Source organism: Budorcas taxicolor, chromosome 25 (genome assembly GCF_023091745.1).
Source record: "Budorcas taxicolor isolate Tak-1 chromosome 25, Takin1.1, whole genome shotgun sequence".
NCBI classification, from domain to species: domain Eukaryota; kingdom Metazoa; phylum Chordata; class Mammalia; order Artiodactyla; family Bovidae; genus Budorcas; species Budorcas taxicolor.
The window spans coordinates 25,697,224-25,703,223 of NC_068934.1; positions in this window are offsets into that span (position 1 = coordinate 25,697,224).

Below are 6,000 nucleotides of genomic sequence, written 5' to 3' on the forward strand. Positions count from 1 at the left end.
CAGAAGCTACCCCGGTTCTCTGCTTCAGCCATGGGCTAGCTTTGGACTCGGTCTGAATTTCTACTGTGTCATTTACCAGCTGGGTAACTTTGGATGAGCCCCATAACCTCTCTGGGCTTCAGTTTTCTCCACGATAGAATACCAGTCACCCTTTCACCCAATCAAAGAGATGTGGTAATAATGAAACGAGACACGTCTTTGAACTACAGTCAGTGCCTGGCACATAGCGAAGGCTCAGTACATCTTAGCATCCTTTTCTTTTCATCCCTCCCCAGGCCGTTGACATCCCTTGTCTAACTCTACCTGTCGTTGATTCCCAGACTAGAGATGGTCAGCACCTGGCATTCTTATCACCCCAAATTGCACCTCCCAGTGCCTTGGCAGATGTTACCCTAATCTGTCCCTACTATGGCAGGCAGAATTACACCCTCAAAGACATCCACATCCTCAGCTCTGAAACCTGTGAATGCGTGATGTGCAATGGCTAAAGCGACTTTGCAGATGTGATTATTAAGGATCCTGAGCTGGGGAGATGATGCTGGATGATCTGGGTGGGCCTGATGGAATCACGCACGTCCTTGTAAGTGTAAGACAGAGACAGGAGAGTCAGGCTCAGAGAGCTGCAGTGTGAGGAAGACCTGACCAGCCACTGCCGACTTTGAAGATGAAGGAAGGGGCCACACACCAAGGAATACGGCTGCTGCCAGACTCGGAAAAGAGTGAGGCAATGAATGCTCTTCTAGAGACTCTAGAAGGAATACAGCCCTCCAGACACCTGGATTTTACCCCAGAGAGGCCTGTGATGGGCTTCTGACCTCCAGCATTGTAAGAGGATAAATGTGTGCCATTTTAAGCCATCAAATTTTTATAATTTCTTACATCAGCAATAGGAAACTAATACACTCATCATCTTTCCCCCAGAAGAATCCACTTGGCCTGAGAATTCTTTTCAATATAGCGCTCCAGGCAGCCACCACTGAGAAATACCAGATGCGACCTTCTGTCAAGGCCCTCCTGGGCCACACAGAATGCCAAAAACCGTTCATCACCCAGGGTTCTGATTACAGCCCGCCCTGACCTCATGGCCCATCTGTCCTGGTATGGGACCTTCCCAGGTCCCAGCTCTGCTACTGATTTCCCCTTTTCTGGAAACCCAACAAGCTGAGGTCCACACCCCAGCCAGCTCTGGGCCCTAGAAAACAAACTTCCCCTTCCCAAAGCTTTCTTCTCCCAGCGCCGGCAAGGCTCCGGCTTCCGCAGCTGTCCCGTGACCCACGGCTGGTGGAGCCTCTGAGCAAAGGAACCCACATGAAGGGCTGGATCAGAAAGGATGAGAGACCACAGTCTGCCTCCCAGTTCCCACTTCCCCCAGCCTCAGTACAAAGGCCCTCACCACAAAGGGTTATAGGAGATGCATACATTCATATCCACCAGCCTGTGGCCACCAGAAGAACAAAGGCTTCTTGTAGCAACACCCAGCACCAAGGACTGCTTCCTATGGGGGAACAAATGGTTCCAAATAGAGATGCTTTTCCTCCACTTTTGATTGTGGAGGAGCTGTAGACAAGGACAGGCACCCAGGGGATGGCGTCGAAGGGGAGGACATCATGACTCACTGTTCAAAGTGTCCTGACATCAAACACCTTCTAGGCAGCATCCACCTCTGGAGTCCACCCCATGCAAATGTAACCACACAGGCAGCCTTCTGGTTGTGCACATGCCAACCCCCCCGGGACAGCCCAACCCACAGACTGCCATATGCACATGTGTGTGTCAGCCCATGGACGTGTGTACACACATGTACCCAAGCATCAGGATGCTCACCTCTGTGATGGGAAAGGACACAGGCGGGCATCACAGTGCACAGACACAGGGGACGGCTTACCAACCCAAGATGTGTAGACACATACATGTTTAACTACATGGAGGCAGTTAAATAAGCTACATGGTGGCTCAGATGGTAAAGAACCTGCCCACAGCGTGGGAGAGCCAGGTTCGATCCCTGGATTGGGAAGAGCCCCTGGAGAAGGGAATGGAAACCCACTCCAGTATTCTTGCCTGAAAAGTTTCGTGGACAGAGGAGCCTGGTGGGCTACAGTCCATGGGATCGCAGAGTTGGACACAACTGTGAGACTAACACCAAATACCAACTTCATGGTAAACATGTACCCAGACCTAACACATGCACTGAGAAGCCCTGCCACCTCCATCTTGGGCCAAACATATATTAATAATTGCATCTCCGATCAATACCTCAAAACTGCAGTAATTTCCGCCCCTGCCCTGACCCACACACACACCACCGCCCACACCAGGGGGACAGCCGTGCAGAACATGACCTGGCACACAATCTCCGAATGCCTTAGTGAAAACAAGGAAAGCCAAGTAAACAGAAGCAAAGGCCTTTGATGTTTTTGTTCCTGCCACAGGACTGCCACCTGACTCAGGAGCTGACTGTTGTAAGCTGCCCACTTTCGCAGCAGGTGGCCACTGTGAACACAGGGCTGGAGCATGCTGAGAGCCTGGTAATCATTTCCCAGGGGCCTTGGGTGCTCACACTTACAGGAGTATGTGTCTCTCTCTGTCTCTCTCTCTCTCTCTCACACACACACACACACACACGTCCCCCTGACTGTTTGCAGCTGCCTTTTCTTTTTAAATCTCTCCTATAATATACTTTGCAATCCAGCCCCCCTCCTGCTTGGCTGGGCTAAACTATTTCGGGAATTGGCACAGATGCTGAGAGCAAAGATATTATTCCGAGATGCTCAACAGAGATCAAAGCTGCTTAATCAAAGCCGTCGACTCGATGCACAGCGCCTTAGTGCATCCAGAGCCCAGGTGGAGAGGAAGAAGTCAAAGCAAATAATTGAGGAGACAGCGAAAACCCAGCGGTGGAACTCCAGGTCTGACAAGAATGGAGGTATCGGGATCAGGGAGGGACTTCCGAGGTCATTCAAGTCCCACACTGGTCTCACTTTTCACCTCCAGATGGAAGTCACTCAAGGCAGCCCCAGAAAGCTGAAAATCAGCCTGCTTAAAAAGCACTCCAGGGAGGAAGATTTCTTAACACTCTATCGAACAATTCTCATACTTAGGAAAGGGCTTTCTGGTGCAGGTCTGATGAAACACTCTAGAGCTTACTCAGACTGTGGCCACCTCCCTAGAGCGTCACAAGGAGGGGCTGAACCGTGCAGGGAAGGGGCAGAGGGCCAAGTCTGGAGGGGCCAGCCCCTTGTGGGAATGTGGAGATGAGGGAGACCCAGTGGATTCCTCACAGCTTGCATCCTTCACCTAAAGTGAGACCTTTACCTAAAGTTAACTCGAGAGGACCCTTCTCCCTCATACCCCATCCACCCCCCAACAAACATAAAGTGGTTACTGATTCAGTCATTTTTTCAGCCAAGGTTTGTTAGTACCTGCAATTCACCAAGGACTGTTCCAGTTGGGAATGCATGTCACAAAACCAGGTTTCTGCCCCCAGGGGGCTTGTGTTTGAGATGGACATGGAAGGAAGGGATGAGAGAGATACATCTGGAAAGGAGAGACAGGAAATAAAAATTAGACTTCAGATTGTTATAATTGCTAGGAAAGAAATAGACAAAGAGCTGTGAAAGAGAAGTGAGCAGAGGCGGTGAGGATGGAAGGCTATATTTATTTAGGGTAAACACAGAAGCCTTTATGAAGTGACATTTGAGCCCACACCTGGAGGATGAGTAGGAAGCAGACAGGGGAAGAGCAGAGAAACCTGTATTTTAGACATGGTCAGCAGGGGAGAGCCTGCTGCAGTCGTGGGAGGCTAATGAGGCTGCAGCCTGGTAAGCAAAACAGAGAGCAGGACAAGGTGAGATGCACTGGCGGTCTTAGGCCAGCTCAGGAAGGGTCTTGTGGGTCACGGTGAGGAGTTAGCCCTTCTTCCAAGAGGGCTTAACTCACTGAGTGCTGTGTAAGATGGGTTAAAAGGGTGCAAGAGTAGACGTGGAGAGACCTGCTAAGTGGCTCCTAGAGCTCCTAGAGTGCTCTGGGCAGATGACTAGGGAAGTGGCAGTGGAGGTGGAGAGTAGTAGATGGATTGGAGATTGGATTGTAGGTAGAAGAGATGGCCCTGCTGATAACTTGAACGTAGATGGTAAGGAGCCTGGAGAATGCTGTCATCTGTCAATATGATAAAGTTGAATTAGAGTCAAACATCCCAGGGTTGGGCTGCTGCTGCTGCTAAGTCACGTTAGTCGTGTCCAACTCTGCGCGACCCCAGAGATGGCAGGCCACCAGGCTCCCGTCCCTGGGATTCTCCAGCAAGAATACTGGAGTGGGTTGCCTTTTCCTTCTCCAGCGCATGAAAGTGAAGTCGCTCAGTCGTGTCCGACTCTTAGCGACACCATGGACTGTAGCCTTCCAGGCTCCTCCGTCCATGGGATTTCCCAGGCAAGAGTACTGGAGTGGGGTGCCATTGCCTTCTCCCCCAGGGTTGCAAGAGTCCTTCAAAATCACTTCTCATCCAGGGTTTGCATTAGCTCCTTGCCCCCACCGGGAGGTCATCAGCCCCTGCTTCCAGACGATGGTATCAACTAGTACAGGATCCAGGCTGCCCATGGCCTGAGAGACAGCAACAGTCCCTGGAGAGCTCTCCTTTGGGTGGTGCTGAACACTGCCTCTCCAAAGCACTCAACTCTGGCCCTGGCTATGTTCCTTCCTTAGGGTCATGAGGCAATGGCAAGCCCCCCTCCATAGGGGGGGACTTCAGAGAATTGCGGGCAGTGCTAAAGGTGTCCTGGGCCATCTTTTTTTCCAGGCCCCAAATCACTAGTGTCTACAGTTGCTCAGGGCCACCTGGTGTGACATCATTGCCACAAGACATCCAGGTTCAGAGAATCACCAAAGGACCAGATGTCAAGATGCCATCTTTCTTGAGCCCTACGTTTGTACTCCTTAGCTTACAACCCAGCCACCTGGCCCAGAGAACTGGACTAGCCAAACTCTGTCCCTTCTGTCTTACCTTTTCCCTTGCAGAATGATTTTTCTATCCTAAAATGTTCTCTTAGGCCAAGGGAATGGGTGACTATCCAGAGCTGTGCTTCCCAAAGCAGGCTCTGAAATAATGATGCCATCAGATACTGCATGGGAAGAGGAATCTTCAGGTGAAGAAGTGTGGAATGCCGTGTATAATAATGTAAAGTGTTATGTTTGTGTGTATATATCTGTAGATATATATAAAACATACATGTACACACTATATTAAAATACTATACTATAATCTTCTCTTGGAGTTTCATGATATGCATGAGCAGGCTCTGTCTGAGGAGTCCTAGAGTAAAGATATCCATTCAGTTTGGTTGACTAGGACATTACCTAAACTTATTGACCAAAGCAATCTTTATTCCCGGAACACCTACTATTAATAGCTCCGCTTTAGGGAATGCCATTCCAGATGACTGAGTTATGAGATGGAATTTGTTATCTGTCTAACTTAAGCCCCCAAGTCCCAATTTGCCCTGAACCATTTAGATGTTTTAAAGCCCAAATGGTGTTTTTGAATTCAATTACCTGCTTAATGGATTCTGTTTTTCTTATTGGCACTTACAGACCTGGCTTCATCTACACACACACACACACACACACACACACACACACACACACACACACGGGTTTTGGCAAGTGAGCAGGAGGCCGTTAGTCACTTTCCTCCTTCCCCCGCCACCCTGCTGAACTCAGACAAGCCATCCCTTGGCTGCCAACCAGGTCTGAATGGAATTGAATGTTTACACCCTGTTGCTGGTTCCTAGGAGGCAATCCCAATGGTTGAGCCTTTTCTCCATGTTTTCCCCATGGATCACTCCTGATCCTGCTCACGTACAAGGCCAGTAGGTGGTGGGCCGCCTTGCTCCCCTGGCACAGGTGGAGGAAGGTGGCCCTGGGCCTCCTGGGAGACACCCAGGGAATCACTTTAACCCGAACCCCCATTTCCCACACTGTCAAAGGAAGCAGGAGACCATCAAGGCC